The sequence below is a fragment of the Anas acuta genome, chromosome 1, assembly GCF_963932015.1.
Source record: "Anas acuta chromosome 1, bAnaAcu1.1, whole genome shotgun sequence".
NCBI lineage: Eukaryota > Metazoa > Chordata > Aves > Anseriformes > Anatidae > Anas > Anas acuta.
Window position 1 is genome coordinate 110715394 of NC_088979.1, and position 19291 is coordinate 110734684.

General features: G+C 35.6%; 1 long non-coding RNA gene across 2 annotated transcripts in view; it reads left to right on the forward strand.

Moving 5' to 3' along the window:
* LOC137861408 (uncharacterized) overlaps nucleotides 1–18562 on the forward strand; it is a 77217-nt gene extending 58655 nt beyond the window's left edge. The window contains exons 4-6 of one of the 2 annotated variants that reach the window (XR_011099584.1): nucleotides 8138–8261; nucleotides 14176–14311; nucleotides 14526–18562. This is a non-coding gene — a long non-coding RNA (uncharacterized lncRNA). The remainder of the gene's footprint in view (nucleotides 1–8137; nucleotides 8262–14175; nucleotides 14312–14525) is intronic. The other variant, XR_011099583.1, reaches the window with a different exon arrangement.
* The last annotated feature ends 729 nt before the right edge of the window (nucleotides 18563–19291 follow it).

A 19291-nucleotide genomic window follows, 5' to 3' on the forward strand; every position in this document is an offset into this window, starting at 1 on the left:
TATTTTATTTTATTTTTTATTTTTTTTTACACTGGAGGGTGCAATTTGAGACTGGACGAATAGAAAGTCTAAGCTGGCAAACACTATTAAACAAAACTGTCAGAACTGACAAGCTTCTGCGACAACAGAATATAATTCTGTGGTACCTAGCTATTTTGAGTATTCATAGAATGATCCACACCGTAGCACCACCTTAGCTTTGCTTCTTCTGTGACTGTGGTTACAAATTCAGGAGCCCATGTCATCTGCTCTCTACTCAAGTTTGAGCTTTAATTTGAGCTTCTTGGCAGAAAAAGCAAGAACTATTTTCTGGGAAAAATAGGAAACTACAGAATTTTTCCTAGGACATACAGATTTTTCTTCCGAGGAACTGTTTTCTTGTATGTCTTCCTGAAGAATGCAGTTTTGAAGAAATAGTGATTCCTTCTACTAGACCAGTTTCCTGCACGGGTTTGAGAGTAACCAGGTGAAGCACTTACAGGTCTTTATTCAAGAGACTAAGAAACAAAAGCAACATCTTCTCCCCCCCCCCCCCCGCCCAAATCAGTGACTTCATGCTCACTGAAGATTTACTCCATACACATTTACAAATTGTTTACATGTTTTTCTGTGGCATTGCCAACCCAAGCATTCTTCTAGACGACAAATCTAAATTTTTTTATTTTTGTTTTTCCTGTGTATTGTCAGTCAGTGTTTCTCTTGCTAAGGGTTCTCTAAAGACTCAGTGCTTCTAAATGAAGTGTCAATATATCTTTTGTAAGTGTCAATTGGAAATTTAAAAATTATCAATAACATTGTTATGGCATGTTTACTGCCGCCCTAGCTTTTCAGGTGACAACATAGATACCCTTAACACTCACTGCCATGATTCAACATGACACTACAGTTATTTTTGTATCAAAAGTTATGTGCAAATTTAAAGATTCTCAGAAACCTCTTTGGCAATGATTTCCTAACCTTACTGTTACTGTGAATTCAGTTGTTTGTGTAGGATATGTGTAAAGGTATCTTTTCACAATACAATATGGTTTTTTGTTTGTTTGTTTTTTGTTTTGTTTTGTTTTGTTTTTTTCAAAGTCCAAGCAAACTCTACATATGTTAAATGACTTTTTTTCCCAAGTTAAGAGTTTCTTGATGTGCAAAATCCTTCTGGAAAGCTATTCTCTATTTACAAACTTATTTTAAAACAAGTGCTATTGTCACTGGAATAAAAATAAGGCTTCTGTGTGACACATTGATTTCAGCACACTTTCTAGGTTTGAATTATCCCAATTTCTTTTTAGAAGTTGGTCTTGCTGCTGCATGTGACTATTTCATATTGGAACACAGTGAAGAAAATAAAAAGTTAGTATTGTTGATAATTAAGCTATTAAGACCTGGGGACAGAATCATTAATTATTTGGTGGAGCCTAAGATGTAAGCCCATGACAGACAGCATTAATAATAATTTCTGAGAATAATTATATTGGTGGTTTCTTTTTCTTTTTCTTTTTTTTTTTTTTTTTCTTCTTGCAGAGACACCTTAACTGGTGTCCCAAAACCTTAATCAAAATCAAAATCTTATTCAAAAAAAAAAAAAAAAAAAAAAATCAAAATCAAAACCTTAACCAGGCTTTGTGCCTAGTCCATGGCATGAGTTCATCAATCTTAACTAAGCTTTTATTTTCTACTCAAATAATCTTTTTAGTATTCCTGATTTGGAAAATGACACCTAGAGTGAAAAATAGGTCAGAGAGGGACAGAGAGAATCTTTTAAGATGTGGGCGACTGCTAAGACCCACAATATTACTTGGTGTCCCTGCAGTGCTCATATCTTTTTCAGTAAAAAAAAAAAAAAAGGAGCTTCTTTTGCAAGAATAAAAATGCAAGTCACGTTCTTATTAAATGAAAGAGGAACCTGACATGGTAAAAACATATGTGTTCAAAATTTTTCCAAGAGAAATCATTGGGCTTTCATTCTAGATTTTGTGAACTTTAAAGGGAAAAGGTACAGTGAAATGCTGTATGTAGTTAATAATCTTTGAAGTGTCTATAAAGTGATTTGTTGGAAGGGTGGAAACCTAAACAACTGATAAAATGGAACACCATAACACCATAACAATACTTGCTTAATTCTTGATTTTTTTTTTTTTTTTTGAATTAACAGCTTAAAGCTACTGGAATTTTCCTCTGAATTTTCCTCTGTATTTTCTCCAAGCACATATATATATATATATATATATATATACACACATGTACATGTATATATACATGTATATTTATATATATAAATGACCTTGAAAATTAGTCAAATATTAGGGTATAGACAGTGAGGGGAAAAAAAAAAACATGATAAAGAGGAAAAGGTCATTCTTAACAGGGAAGTAAGAATCATAAAGCAAGATCCTCTTTCTTTTGCACCTTAGCTAAAAATCTTTAAATATGATTTTGTAGGATTACTTGAACCAAATGAATATTCTCTTCCATGGTCCCCACTGTTTTATGTTTCACCGGAGCCATCTCAAACACTACTTTGATTGCCATAGTAAGCTGATATAGCTCACTGAAATTGTGAGAAAATTATCCTACCAAGCTAGCGTGTTTGATCAGTTTATCTTATGAGCAGAGAAGTACCAGAGCTGGCCTAAAGAGGAGAATAGAAGGAGAAGAGGACAAGAAATAATCACATGATTTGATATGGGGGGGGGGGGAGGGGGAAGGGATAAAAGTACGGAGAGCAGTTGGTGGTAGAGATGATAGAAAGGAGGGTAAGAGTAGGAGCATTTTTCTTTTGGTAGTTGTCAGATATTCATCTCAGTGCTTCATACAGTTTTTACTGTTTTCTAAAGCAATATCATGATTTTTTTTTCTCAACTGTAGGATTAAACATTGAGGCTTGTGTACATGAGACAATTGGTAGTGTTAATGGCTGCCCATGAATATATTTAAATCAAAACATCAATTAGTTTCATAGAAGAATAAACCTATAAAATGCAGAAAATATATAGCACAGTATGTAGTAAAAATTTGTGGAATAGTATTTAACAAACCTTGTCTGTTATTTGAAGAAAACATAGTGGGACTCTTGATAGAGAGTTTTCACTGATATGTATATATTTCAATAAAAAGATTCAACATCATATTTACATTTCCATGCATATATATATTTTTTTTTTCTGATAGGATTATTCTCCTTCTGGTTGTTGTTTGAAGTCAGCATTTCAGGCTTCATGTGAGAGTTGTCTAAGTAATTTAATGTCACTTAGATATTTCTGTATTTGAGAAGTACAAACCCATATTTCATGTAGTTCTGCCTCTCAGGCAAAAATCAGTGCTACAGAGAGGGTTGCTTACATTGTGTACGTATCCAGTTAGAATGATAGATTTGATTCCTAATATATCTTCAGTATTTAGCTGGGGTTGAGCTAGGTCAGCTGATTCTCAAGTATGTGGTTAAAAAAAAAAAAAAAAGTATTTCCACTGATGGTATGATGGTAACATTGGAATTAAAAGCTTTTGCTGTTGTCTTCTTCTGTTCCTTCACCAAAATACCACCCCCAAGCTTTGCTGTGCTTGAAATTGAGAACAACAACAACAAAAAAATGTGAAAAAAGTTCTCTTCTCTGTCTGTCTTTCTTGCCTGTGGTGTCAGGAGGAAGGGAGGAGGAGAAACAGGAGGAGGAGAATGTGGAATTCTCAACATTTCACCTTCTGTTCCCAAGTTCTGATACTGAACTCATTTCAGGAAAATCTGTGAGGGGAAAAAAGGTGGGGAGGACAGTTCTGCTGCTGGGTGTATAGCCCTAGTTGGGTGGTTAAGCTCTGTAGGGTTTGGGATTATAGTTTACTATTCTTTTATGATAAAGCCTGGGGCTGAAACCTGGAGTTCAAATATAAAATCTTACAGACATGTAATTAGCCTGAATTAATTCTGAGTGACCTAGCTTGTAGAAAAAGAGGCTGTATAACCAGACTAATTCTGAGTTCATGTAGGGTAACCTGCTGTGCTGAGCATTAGATATATTTAATCATATAGACAACGTTTGTGTATTCATGCATATAACTTGAAGATTTATGTCCTGCTTCTATCACCTGTTCTGTTTGGCACAGATTTTAAGTGGCTCATAATCTGTTGGTTGGATTTCCTGCAAAGCAATCTTCCTTATATACAGGCAAAGAAATAGTGAGAACATCGCTGTTCATGGTACCTTGTGTTCACACTCCTCATGCAAAAATGCTGTCTTTGAACTACTTCTCACCATTTTTATTGTTGCCCTTTTGATAGTTTTGAACTGATTTTGTGAACAGAAAGACATGAAATGTTGTATGGGATTAGATTTTTTTAGCTTTTTGAAATCCCTGCTCTTCTTTCTTTCCATCTGTCCCAAGAAAAGCAGAATGAGTTTGTATACAGAATAAGGCTGAGGTCTTCATTTACATTGTCTGGCTCCTTTTTTTTTTTTTTTTTTTTGTCATTCCCTCGCCCCCCACCCACTCCCCGAGTCATGCATATAACTCTGAAAGGAAACCTGTGAGAGAAGAGCTTGAGTAAGTTGCTGCACAGTAATTCCTGGCATTTTCTAGGGAAGAGGGAGAGCAGTAGAACTGAAACCTAATTTACAGATGAGAGATGCAAAGAAGCTTTGACTCTCAGATTTTTTTTTTCCTTTTGTCCACATGAGCCCTCAGTATTTGTCTTTTCCTTCTCTTTCTGGAAATTTCCCTATCAGGCATTAAACAGTTCTTCTTTCCTTTCACTCTGCTTTCCCCAAGATGACCTTTTAGCTCTAGAGGGGAGAACAGTAAACCAGCTCTTTCACTACCCAGAAAAGAAGAGAAGCCCAGTATTAGAAAGAGATGCTGAGCACGAGATTTACCTCAGACTGCATCTGTCCAGTGTTGCCATATGCAAGATGGAATAAAAGTGCATGTTCTTCAGTTTACTTATTTACTATTCCCCTGTGGCTCAGGAGAGTAAAATAGTCATGCTGCTACTGTGTCACACCTGAGAGCATATTGAGTGATTCCACTAAATACACTTGCCCAGGTGTTGCCCAGACCAGCTTCTTCCTCAGGTTATCAGTGCTCTTTGTTGAGAATTCTTAGAGAATGGGATATATTGGGCTGTATAGTTCAGTATTCTTTTGGTCCATTCTTTTATCAGACATTTATTTTGATAGTTTCTGTTGTGTTTTATCATGATATAATAGCTTCACAGAGCTTTGAAGAATGTTCAAATTAAATTTGGATAATGGTAAAAATTTCCATTTGTTGAAAACATTAGCTGCAATGCAGAGAAGGGAAGAGAGAGGTGGAAAGTGTTTCAGTGAATACTTTTAATACTATTTAGTGAAGGTGTTGTGTAAGTTGTTATATTTGAAGCCTGGGTCATCCATATTTGTAGTGAGTGGCTCATCAGTCATAATATTTTGCACTATACTAGCATTGTATCTCTTACCAGAGAGCTTTTCTGACAGCAAGTAGGCCAACGAGAACCCAGTAAAGATAGAACAATGTCAATAAGCTGAAGATTGATTCACAGAATATTGTATATTAGTTTCACAGATGGGGATAAAATATCAGAACTCCCTCACAGACAGTGTGTGTTTCCTATTAATTCAGTCCCTTGCTGTGGTTTCTGAAAATGTAGGATTTTTTTTCTCTGAAGCATGTATTGCAAATTAAAAGCATGTCAAGCCTGCCTGGAATAGCTGGTGCTATCTCTTAATTTGAAATATAACTTACTACTACTCATATCAAACTCAGTGATCCTCTTGTTTCATTGCCAACTATCTGATATATCCGTTCGTATCAATCTCCAGTCCTCTGGCATATCAAGTTGTCTTTGTCTTTGATGAACAAGCATGGTGACCAGGGCATGACCATGACACCTTCAGTTCACTGCATTTCCAGATGACAGTCCCATGAGTGATAGGGCGAATGTATTGGCTTTGAAGGACAGTTTGCTGACAATATACAAAGGTCATTTCTTTCTCAGCATAGAGTACACTAGGAACTAATGTGTGGGCAGAATTAATGCCAGGATATAAAAAAGTGGATATAGAAAGGAAAAAAAAAAAAAAACCAGAATATGTATCTTATAAAACAACAATTTGGATCTCAGCAGGGCATGCTCTATGATTGAAGTGTTTCAGAAGGCTGATAACACTGCAAAGACTAACTGATATTTTAATTAGACAAAAACATATAAACTACCGGTGTTATTCTATATTTGAGAAGTTTAGAGAATACTTCTCTTATTCTTTACCTTTTAGAGCTTTCAGAGATGTATGAAATCTGTCAGTTGTCCCCAAGGAGACTTTCTCATTTTCAAACATTTTTTTCCTCTCTAGTCACTAGTCACCATGCTTATTTGTGTTGAATATTAAACAAGTGCCTCTCAGGGATTATCACTCAGAAGCATTGGCTTGATCAGAACTGTCTAGACCATGACGATGTACTGTATCTATCTTTGCAGGCTTTGTCTGTTTTTTTTTGTTTTTTTGTTTTTTTTTTTTTCTGCTTTGGTTTTGCTGTTACAGATTACACACACAATACCTCTTTATTGAGGCAGATTGCTTAGGAACAGTGAAGAGCAATACAATGCTGTCATAGAATTTCCCACTTGCTAGGTTTTCCCTCTATAAGGATATTGTCAAACCCAGAGATGTGTCATTAGTCATAGCCTTTGACATAAGACATCTCAGACACAGAACAGTGGTAAAATACTGTTCATGATGGGATCCATTTGGTTCTTGCTTCTCTTTCTTATGTCTTGTGATTGTAGTAGTCTACTACATAAAAGCAAGAGTTAATCAGGCTGAAGATTTATCAGGACTATTACAAAGCTGAGAAAAATGATTTCTCTAAACATCCTTGCCTTACCATCCTTACCAGTGAGTATTATCCTAGTTTGTGTAGGTTTTTGATCATGGTGAATACTTAGTAATTGCTTATGAAGAATTAAAGTCACCATCAAGGTACAAGAGCATATTGCAAGGTATTATTAGAAAAACTGTCTAGTTCATGATACATAGCTCTGAATGCATTAGCTTATGTTACAAGTTGGATCAATGTGTTTGAGCAGAATGTGTACTTGCCCCCAGAGATGAGGCATATGTGGATGGGTATGAAGATAGGCTGGTATCATGCATGCATGCGATGCACAAATTACATTCTTTGTGAGGTATTGCTATGAGTACTTTCACTGTCAATAAAAGCATCTAAAAACCCTAAAGGAATCTATTTAAAATGGAAAACCACTTCCTTTCTCTGCTTTGGCAGAGACATTCTTTTCTCTTGCAAGAACCTAACAGTGTCATCCTTTTTGTTAAGTTGCCTGTGAGTTTTACTTAATCCTTTGTGCTTGAAGTCCCTTAAGTCCCTTTTCGTCTTCAGATGGAGACAGATGCAGCAGAAAATAGTGTATGGACTAACTGAGGAACTCTAGATTGCATCACTATTTGCAGCAGTTAGGCACAGTGGCTAACAGGTTAAATGAGGCCTATGTCTGGAAAGGAAGAACATTCAAGTGGCACAAGTATATAGATGATTTTCATGTTGGAATGCAGTTGCAATTAGTGTGTTTTAAGCTTATATTACAGTTATGCTAGAAATATTAAGGCTAAATGGATCTGAAATCATGATGTCTTGTCTCTCTGTGCTGTAAGCTAACAACGCTACCATTGTGTGGACTGCAAAATATCAAAGAAAGTTTCCTGTTAGTTTCCCTTGGCATGGGCAATTCTCTTCCTGCTAAGAATTAGAGGACAGTTCATTATTTCATAAGTCAATTCAGTTCTTTTGTATGCTAATTCTATTAATGAGAATACCAGATATCACAGAATCACAGAATCATTGGTGTTGGAAGGGACTTCCTAAAATCATCTAGTCCATCCCTCCCTCACCCCCCATCCCCTGCTCAGGCATGGTCACCTGGAACAGGCTGCCCAGGACCCTCTCCAAAGATGGAGACTCCACTACTTCTGTGGAAGCCTGTTCAATTGTTTGATTAGCCTCACCAGGGGAAAAAAAAAAAAAGTTTATTCTTGAATTCCAATGAAATTTCACATGCTTCAGTTTGTGTTCATTTTCTCTTGTACTGTTGTTTGGCACCACTGAGAAGTCTGTCTCCCTATTTTTCATTCTCTCCCTACAGGTATTTATATGAGATCGCACTGAGCCTTCTCCTCTCCAGCCTGAACAGCCCCAGTTCTCAGTCCCTCCTCCTCCATGCTTCAGTACCTCCATCACCTTTGTGGCCCTGCACTGGGCTTACTCTAGTAAGTCCATATCTTTCTTGGTCTGGGAAGCTCAGCACTGGACCCAGTAATCTAGGTGTGACCTCAGCAGTGCTGAGGAGAGGGAAAGGACCAACTCCGTCCACCCACTGGTAATGCTCTTCCTAACAGAGGCTTAGATGTTCTTGGTCTTTTTTTTTTCTGCAAGGGTACATTGTTGGGTCATAGTTGACTTGTCTGCCAGGTTCCGTCTGCAGGCTTAGAGAAGGGACACTCTGTCCCATCATCCAGGTTGTTACTGAAGATGTTAAACAGCATTGGCCCCAGCGTTGACCTGTAGTTGAGATCAGCACTACTGACTTGACGCCAAGTGGACTTTGTACCGCTTACCACAGCTCTCTGTAACTGGCTCATCAGTCAGTTTTCCATCCACCTCACTGTCCACATATTCAATATCTACTTTCTCAAGCTCGTCTGTGAGACTGTAATGGGAGACAGTGTCAAAAGCCTTAATAAAGTCAATGAAAACAACATCAGCTGCTTTCCCCTCATCCATCAGGCTAGTCATTGTAGAAGTCTATCAGGTTGTTGAAATGGTTTCCCGTGTCATAAATCCACACTCACTTCTTTCAATCACCACCTTCTCCTACACAGGTTTAGAAATGGTTTTCAGGAGGACTTTGTTCATCTCTTTCCCAGGAATAGTGGTGAAGCTGACAGGTCTGTAGTTCCCGTAATCTTACTTCTTCTTGCCTTTCTTGAAGTGATATTTGCTCTCTTCCAGTCTTTAGGAACATATCTCCCAGGAGGACCACAGCCTGTGAATGTGAGGCTTCTTACAGCTGTTTGAAGAAACCTTATCTGCTACTTTCTTATCAGGAAGTCTCTAGTGGATACCCATTACTTTAGCACCCATGTTTGCCTTGTGTGAGCCATAAGCTTTCAACTGGAACTTCACCATTCCCAAGGCAGAGCTCAGTGTATTTCAGCTACTCTCTCACCTAAAGGGCATTTGGTCTTCCTCATCTTCCCAGCTTTTCATTCCTAGAAAACCTGTACCTATCCATTTCTGCACTCCAGTCCTGTCAGCTACCCCCCTTGTCTCTGTGATCCCAACAAGGTCATAGCCCTATAATGGTACACAGATTTCTAGCTCTTCCTGCTGGTTCCCCATGCTGTGTGAATTAATGTAGAGATGTTTAGAGATGCATCCAAGCATGCTGGATCCCCAGTATAGGCTTGAGTGCATTCCCTGTTCTGTGAGCACTTCATAATTTATGTGCCTATGCTTGAAGAGGTTTCACTTCAGATCTGTTTTGTTGATTACTATTTCCTTTCTGTTCCTGTTACCCTGATTCATTGACTTACACATCCCATCCACAACTTGTTTCTTGAGGAAAAACATATAAATGGGGTGCTATAGGTGTGTAGAAAGGCAGAGCATATTTATGATATCTTTATCTTTCATGATTACAAACAGTCTCTCTGCAGAACCGTAATATGCCTGAGGTTTTGCTACCTGAATTGAACACAAGTCTTATTCTTTCTCATGATCATGAAACTGAAAGTTATTTCAGCCTTTTGCTTTTCCGTGCCTCCTCATAGCAGATTATGATGCAAATGAGGGAAAACGTCGTGTTCATGAGTAGCTAAATATTCTTTGAGAATCATGGTTGTGTGAGAAGAGAGTGAGAGGGGTTGCTCACTTTCAAATATAAGGCCCAAATCATTCCAGCTGAGAGTGTTTGAAAATCATTACTGTCTTCTGGGATCTGAATTCTCCCTGTATGAATGAATGACTTTGTTATTTCCTTTAGTTTCTCCATGTCTGTGTAAGCTATTTATTCACCATGTTTTATCCTCTCCCTGATTGTACACTGTCTGTTTTTACAGCTTAATTTTTACGTATTTTTTCAGTATCCAAAATAGCATGATGAACACTTGGTACAAACATCTTCATAAATAGTTATCTTCAGCTTATTTTCTCTTTATGTGCCTGTGTGATTGGTCTCCTTGGTCATGTTATACTGTTTCTTCTAGCTAATTTTGTGTTTAATATTTATATAAACTGAAAAAAGAAAAATAATGAAAAACTTTTAGGGATTTCCTTAAGATATAATTTTTCTGCAAATCCCCCTGAGACACATAAACAACAAAAAGTTAAAAAACAAGAAGTTTAGTCACTTTTGAGAAAAAGGAAAGTGGATCCAGAACACACAATTTGAGTTTATATATGTTCACCATCTTTCATCTACAGTGTTTTTCTCATCTACATTTGATCTTTTTTATACTGGTAGGAGAATTTAATTAAGGACTACAAATAGAAGTGACCAGAGAATGAGTTTTTTTCCTGCAGTCCTTCATTTTTGAACAACTGATTTGATCTGTATGTGGGGGAAAAAAAGTCTGCTATTTTTACATACTCATAAATTTCTTGTATATTTGGTTTGTATGCCATTGACCCAAGTGTGGATCCTGAAGGAATAAAAGTCTGGTTTACAAAATGCTACCCTACAAAGAGTTTCCTTTCCCTTGATAGAAAAAATAAATAAATAAAAAATCATCACAGACCTTCAATTTTACTTGAAAGAGAAGTTTGCTCCACTTGTCCAGTCATCTCAGTTATAAAATGCCCACCTGTCACCGTATTTATTTATTTATTTATTTATTTATTTTTTGTTTTGATTTGCAGCTTCTCTCTGGAGAAATTTGTGGTAATATTTAGTCTTGAAGTCACTTAATATATCTGAAAGGATGGTGATTTTTTTTTTTTTTTTTTTTTTTGTGGCTCACTACATACTCAGAATGAGATGTCTTGAAATTGTTTTATTTGCAGAAACAGTTATGTCCCTATTGTCTGGTAAGTGGCTCCCTTTTAAGATCTAATAATGGGCAAAAAAAAAAAATCAATTTTTGTATAAGGGCCTCAGATGGAAAAAATGAATACCAACAAAGGGTTAGTACAGTAATAACCAAATCTTGATTTTCATGGAGCACCAAGAGATTTTATATTATCACATGGGGCACAAAACTCTTCAGCTATGGTCTTCAGCACAGAATTGTTTTATCAAAAAATATGACTGTGATTTCTTACCAGGAAAATACATTTTTTTTTTTATGGACTAATGGTGATTTTCTTGATAGAAGAAAGTGTCTGTAATGCTAAGGATACCAAATAGGCTCTTGTTGAAGAGGAGAACATTAAGAAAGGATCACCTTGGAAACTGCATATAGTAACATCGGGATGTGCCTGCACAAGTAGTCTTACGGGAACTGTGCATGTAAACGCTAATTAAGATAAGCAAAAGTGATCACAGTTGGTTCCTTTATTAAAGGCATTTCCTCTGAACTCGTCTGCTCTCCAGAAAGTACTAAACTGCAGACTTCAGAGTATGTTGTGAGATTTTATGTTTGCCTGGCAGAGCTAACCTCTCTCAGCAGGGCTAATTAGTGTGGTGAATCTACTCATGCAGCTGTGGAGGTTTCTGTGCTGCAACTACTTTTGAAAGAGCTTGCTTGGGACTCTATCTAGCAGCGCATTGTACAAACAAATAAAACAGGAAAAAAAGGAAAGGGGTGAGGGGAGTTTCAGTGTTTCTGCACACAGGTTGCTCTTTCATTGGCTGAAATTTAACACATGCATGCACTTGACATGCATGTATTGTTGAAGGAAAGTAGGCCCTAGATGTTTTATCAATTATCTGTGTCTGGACAGACTGCAAGCTTTACCTTTTGAACACCACAGAATGAATTAAAGACAACTTCTACTGATAATAATTCATATTAAATTTTATTGTGCTCTAATGAAAATTCCTCATTTGAATGTAAATCACATAATTTGTTCTCCCTGATTTAGTATGTTCCCTCTGTTTTACATTAGGCTGTCTTTCATAGGTGCCCACTGTATAACCGTGAAGCTATCTGAGCAGTGTTGTTGGCATAGGAAATGACTAACTGATGTTACACTGGCTTTAATCAACTTGATTGTAATTGAAGTAGCATGGCTCTGTAGGAAAGGAAGCAGTGTAGTAAGTGCTTATTCATTACCTCTGGAATGAAAATGTTAAAGCACAGTACTTAAGAGACCAAGAGGACCTTTTAATTTTCGTTGATGATTTGTTGCAGTAGTAAACTACATAGTAACATAGTGTAGAATATATAATAATAATATAGCATATAATAACATAATATATTATAAAGTATATAACAAAAGGTTATGTAATAATATGAAGCCTTACACATAAACAAAGTATATTGAAGAGTACAGCTTAGTTTTTCACTTATTCCCATGATTTGGTCAGGATAAGAAAAAATATATTAAAAATCCATAAAACAGAGAATTTTAAAATTAACTTTTATTATTTTGGTAATAAACTGATTATTATTTTTTTATATAGATTTGATTAGCAAGTCAGCTTTACTACAAACTGGTGTATATAACATGTTAAAATCTGTTTTTTCCAGTCTACTGTAGTATCTAAATGTGGAATTCAATAGTATCTTTACAGAATTTGATGAGAAGGTCTTTTTAATGCATACACATCTTGCTCCATAATCTTAAACTATTTTACAAATAAACCAATACAATAAAATCCGTATTCTATAAGGCAGATCTTTATTACAAACAATTTTATTTAAATCTACTTCTAAGTTTAGATTGTAATAATGTCAAATTGAATATTTTGCCATTCAGTCACTTATATGCTTACTGCTACTTAAGCAGAGCTCTTATACCTCATCATTTTCACTGCTACTTTATAGTAGTGCACCTAAATATTTATCCATTTGTTTCTAAAAAGTTAACATGTCTTCATGATTATTGTAGGTGCCATTACTATCATTGACTGTAGCCAAAGATATTCAGCACCCACCATGGTAAAATTCTGCTTTCAGTTGCTACTTTTGCCAGTCTCTAGCTATTTGCACTTCAATCTTGGCTGCTGGGCATAAGTCTCAGGTAGTTTTATGAGAGGGAAAAAAAAATAAAAAATAAAAGCTAGGAAGAAAAAAGCCCTTTCAGGGAGGAAAAATGCAATGAACTCCTCTGCTACCTTTGCTGGATTTAGAAAGAAAATGCTGTGCTAAATGAAATATGAATCTCTCTATTCATATGTGTGTGAGTGGATATGTGTTTATATAATATACATATATATATATATATATATTTTTTTTCCCCTCTTGAATGGAAACCTGCTCTAGGGGGGCAAATCTGCTGTATAAGTAGTAGTTATTCTTAGAGCTTGGCAATGAAGTTCTTTAATGATTTTTTCCATCATCAAGGCCTATGGGGACCGGCAATCTCTGTTCTCAGTGTCCCTTGTTTTTTTCTCCAGGAATATAATAGGAATAAACCAGCAGAGTTCTACTAGAAGGCCCTCTGTGTAAGACCTAATCTGCTGTAACAAGTTGCCTATATATTAGCCAAACAATGTTTCTAGTCTGAAGGGTTGCAGCATTTTAAAATAATGGTGAGAATTGTGCTAGGTAACATTATATTGTCTAGGGACTGTTACGTATTATTGATCATTGTTTTCCTTATAGTAGCCAAAAAACTTTTCAAGTCCTACTTAAGGTCTGTTAGTTGGGGCAAATATGTGCACAGGCTTTAGACGTGTACCTGTCCATCACCAAGAATTTTTTTAAGAACAAACAGGTGATAAGGAGATACACAAATCAAGTACCAAGGTAGGCCTAGCACATTTGAGGACACGTTGCTCAAGACTTTTATATATATATTCAAGTAGGGAAAATATGTCCTAATCTGAAAGTAGGATAAATGCCAAAAGATCAAGATGTTAAGGGGCTGACAACCAATGTAAGACCAGAAAAGGATTAGAGATGGAACATCTTTGCAGAAGTTCACAGTACATTTGGGCTAAGAAGGTAAACTGTCATCAGAAATCTGCAGAAGCAGATTTCATTGTTTGCTGATTTTCAGATCTCTACTTTGTTGCAGTCAGTAAAGGGGGCTACAGACAAAAGACACCTACTTTCCTAACCTGGGCTCCAAAAGTGGAAAGAAAATTTCATGTAAATGGTGGGAAGACAGCAAGCAGAAGGGGACAGCGTACTCATTTAACTCCTAGCACCAGGTAAGAAGAAAACTGACAAGCAGCTTCTGGCAGTGAGGATCAGGAAAGCTAAAAGGGGGAAAGGGACAGGAGTCAGAAACTAGCAACTTGGGTCCAGGCTAGAGCAATTAATGGGGAGGGGAGGGAAGGGAAATGGGGAAAACTTAAGAGGCCCTTCTTGAGGTCAATAGGCCTAATAGAGCACCACCACTTATTTGCCTCCTACTCCACTTAGGCTTTGTCCTGGACCCCAGCATTTCTGAGTTTTGCTGTGCCTGCATTGTCACCAGAGATCTGTGAAGTAAACACTGGTGTGTAGAGTGTGTTATCTTTTAGCTAATGCTGACCTAGAAAAGAGAGCGGCCTATTTATGATGGTATTTCTCAGAGTAATAGAATAACCGGTGCCTGTGCCTAAGATATAAGAATTTGAAACATTTACATGTATCAAATGTAATGCTGAAGTATACAATTATAATAGCAGCCTGTATGGAAAAGGGCTGGAAAAAAAAAAAAAAAAGGTTTTAAGGAGAAATGAACAGTCAAATAAAAGCAAATATAAAGAAGAAAATTATTTGAAAGTCAATTGTAATATCTCATGGAGATGTAATTTCTAATACTGTTATCCTGTTGTTAAAATATAATTTTATATTACATTTCTGTAAGATGCTTAATTTACTCTGTTCCTCTTTCTGCTGAAATGAATGGATTATTTTTTTATTATTTTAAAGGAAAGTGCTTGACAAAGGCGAGCCCTACTGTACATTCAGGTTTTCAGGGACTCTTCGTAGAGATCACTATCTAACTAATTTCCTGCTCTGTGATTGGATATTATTTCTTTTCAGTTCTTAGTGTTCTATTGTCTAAATAGATTTTATTTTTCAGAAATACAAGATTCTTCCAAGGTGTCATTTACAGTCCCCATCTGTGTGCTTCAAATAAAGTGTATGTGCTTTTTAATAGAGACTGAAGTACAGTAAGGTACAGTTATCACATGTACTTTGTCACAGTTTATGCAAACACTGTCATGAGCTATTTAATTAGGGATCTACATTCCTTGTCTACATGTACTCAGTATTATAGCTTTCCTCCTTCTAAAATGATTTGCTACCAGTTCCATATCAGGCCACTCTGTTGGTAAGGTTGCGTATGACTCAGTATCACATGCACATCATTGTTGAATTCTCTTAGCTATTATTAGTCCTTCTTTGGATCTTTGAATGAAGCAGGAACTCTTTCTAAGCACTTCGCTGCCAGATTCATCAGTGACTTGTATTTTATGCTAAAAAAACCATCACTCCCTTAGTGCTCGTATTCTTATTTACAGTCAGCATTACAAACTGTATTGTATAAGGAGGTAAATTAGAAAGTTTATTTTTTATTATTATTATTCCTACTATATGCTCAGCACCAAATGACTTATAACTTATGCCATGCTGCTTGAAAAAATGTATGAAAATTATTTACAAGCAATCAAATTACTTTAATTTTTTTGCAGCAAAGAGGAGTGTATTATGTTGTCAGCTTTTCACTACCTTTGCTTTCATTAATGGCCTCCCAGTAGTATCTAGAATATTTAGAACTTCTTCTCTCTTGGTTTCCCTTTTTAGCTTTGACTCTTCCCACAAAAATTAAACTTTATGGCTTTTTGGACAGGTAATGAAAACTTTCTTTCGTTTGTTTCTGGCTGGAAAGAACTTCCTTTCCATATGGCCTTTGTAAGAAAGGGTGTCTTTAATTCCTGTTACATGTGCTTTGCTTTGGAAGTCAATGCATCAAACTCCTTCTCCTGTGCTCCTACTCATTCTGTTTAGGTTAAATATTCTTTTAAATAGAATAGGGGTGTGGAGAGGGTGCTAGAAAGGCAGTGCTGAGACAGAGGGGCGACTCATTTCTAGTAACAGAAACATTATAGGAGCAATTTTTCAAGTTTTTAGGGATGTAAGCTTTTAAGCTAAAAGGAATGGAAGGATTGTTATTTTCTGTGCTGAAGGAAAGGCTGTAAAGAAATAAAAGATAGTAACAATGCTTACTTGTTGGCTTTCCATAATTCAGCACCCAAGTCGGAGGAGGTAGAAAGATACAGTAAAATATAATTAAAGGAGTCACTCAACAAAATAAGGCTAGTAAGAATGTATAGGGTCACTACATGCAGTTGTTGGGACTTGTTGAGTGGAAGAAATTCGAACTATTGGTTTCTTAACTTCTATCTAAAATATGATGCAAAAGAAAGAAACAGTGCACGTCAGGTACTTTAAATTACATTTTAAAACTGTAAAAATAATACCTTCTTAAAAGCACATTTTCATTTCAAAGCTGTCTTACTGAGGCTTCTAAATTTTATTAATATTTACTGTGGAGTCTTCCTGTATATGCTTCATATAGACACAAAAACAAAGAAAGGGCACAAAGAACTCAGCATCCAGAGCTGTTCTATAAAGACCATTTTCCTGGGTGTTAAATCTAGGAGATTATTATGGAAAGTAAACAAACTAGATTTAGATAGCAATTCATTTTGACTTCAATGTCTAAGTCTTGAATTAGAGCTCTATTTGTTAATGAAATTTCATTGTTGATAACCACCTGTGTATGAGATAACAAGAGAAATAGCTGAGATGACAAAATATCTGACTATCTATCTATTACAGTTTTGCAACTCTTTGGCAACATTCATCTTCTTTCTTCAGGCCTATGAGGCAGTTTCTGGGAAGATGCTGTTAAGTGACACGTTTGCCATGGTCCTGGCTATAGAATATGCTATGAATTCTTGACAGTAATACACACACTCACACAATAAAAAATAAAAGGTTAAAAAGTACTTGGATACTAAAAACACAGTGCTTCAGCACAGTACTTTTTCTTGTACTAAAATAAATTAAATAAATGCCTGTTTAACTTCTACCAATAAGATTGACTAAATTCCCCTTTTCGAAGATTTATAACACTTTGTTTTACTGTCCAGATTTTCTTGCTACTGGTGTTAACACTGGACTAAATCTAACCTTGTTTTAAATAAGGCAAAAATTTTGTGTTGAGGATTCAAAAATGTTGATATCATAATTTAAAATGACGAAAGGTAGATAGTTGTTTTTAATTTTAAACAGTACTAACACTTTCATGGCAATTAATTTAATTTAATTTTATTTTTTTAGATACCACAAATCTTGCAAGTATTTTCATATTTTTTTTTTATCATTGGCTAAAATAATTTACAAAGAAATTATTTAACTTAGAACTCTTTTAAATCTTTACTAACATCCTAAATTCCTAACTTTTAATCAGTGAGACATTTCCCACTGAACAGGTGGATGTCTCCTTAGACTTCTAGAATGATTAAATTGTGCTTAATGTGCTTTTTTTTTTTTTTTTAAGCATCAGTTTTCACAATGACAATACTATAACATCTTTAACAAAGAGAAAAAAAACAAAAACAAACAACAACAAAAAAAATTATCTTCCTTTACACTTCTCCTTGCTCAGTTGCTGTTGCTTTTTAATTCAGAAGTTCACAGAAATGTGTGTTGAGGTAATTAAGAGGCACATTGATATTTAAGTATTATTTACTTCAGCTGTCTAACCTTTCACACAGTTTTAGCAACTTAAACCAATTCTTTTGGTCAGTTCAATGCACAGATTGCCTGTTTGGATTGTGTGTATGCACAAAGCTTTACCCAGCCCAGAGTGTATTCACACAGACACTTGCAACCAAATGGAAATAACTTGCTTGCTAAATTACTTGCATGATTGTTTTGCACAGGAAATTGTGTGTGCAAATACCTTGATTAAATTCAGCTTCCTCATGCTAAGTTCTGAAAATCTGTTTCTGGAAAAAGTAAATTTACATATAAATGTACTCCTGCTAGAAGTTAAATCCCAGTTTAGCCCTGTCAACAAAAATTAAGCTTGTATATACAAAGAAGTAGTCTGATAGATTTACAATCAGGTATGATGCATATGACTTTGAATGTGATGTTAGTTACTGCTGTCTGAATAAGAAGATAATTATAAGTTATAGACTGAAGCCTTAGGAACCTGAATGATGTTATTTAAAAGTTACTAAATCGAGTTTCCCAAGTTTGAGATGAAAAAGCTGCCTTTGATTAGAGAGTAGATAAGGTTATAGGAAAAAAAATAGAGAGACATACATATGAAACAAAGGATCAGAACCCAAGCACTTCTAATAGTTTCTCTAGAAAGCAAGTGAATAGATTAAAAACTGTTACAAATTGTTTTGAAAATATGATTCTGATTACTTTGGGCATCGTCTGGTTTCATTGCACTATTACTGAATAAGCATGCTTGAATTTGAGCAACATTAATACTTCAGAAACTAGATATAAAAGATATATTTCTTTCTGATTTATTTTTATTTTATTTTTTTTACTTAAGTGCAGTTCAGAAAAAACAAACTGCTTTCATTCTGTAAGGAGATACAAAACCAAAATTGTGCTTTATTCATTGTAAATATCATAATTATACAATGTTTGTGTGTTTTTTTTTCTCTTTCTCTGTGCTTTGAGCATCTATGAAATAATAAATAAGGCTGAAGTATAATCCTTAATTAATATACTTATATTGAGTCCAGTCTTTATAGAGAGTAGAGTATAAACGGAATACTTCACTTTGGTTCTGGAATAAAGCAGGAATTATTGAAGATTTGTCAAATTAATGGCTGAATATGGGTTAGCTTGACAATATATACACATTTACTATGAGCAGACATGCAGGAACTGCTTTAAATATCTGAGAATTCAGATAACATCTGAGAATATCAAAAGAATCGTTCATATCTGGAGGTTATCCGTGCTAGCCAGTTTTTAGCACCCCGTTTAGAAATCTGATCTCTGTGGGTGACTTTAAGTGAGTGGAGCAGAAATAGTTTCCTGTACAGGACAACTCAGATCACCTATTTACGCTTTTGCTGTGAATATGTCTTTCCCAATCCCCTAGCTGCCACTTTTGTTGAAGAAATCTGTCAGGTCCTACCCCTTCAGTTGTAGGA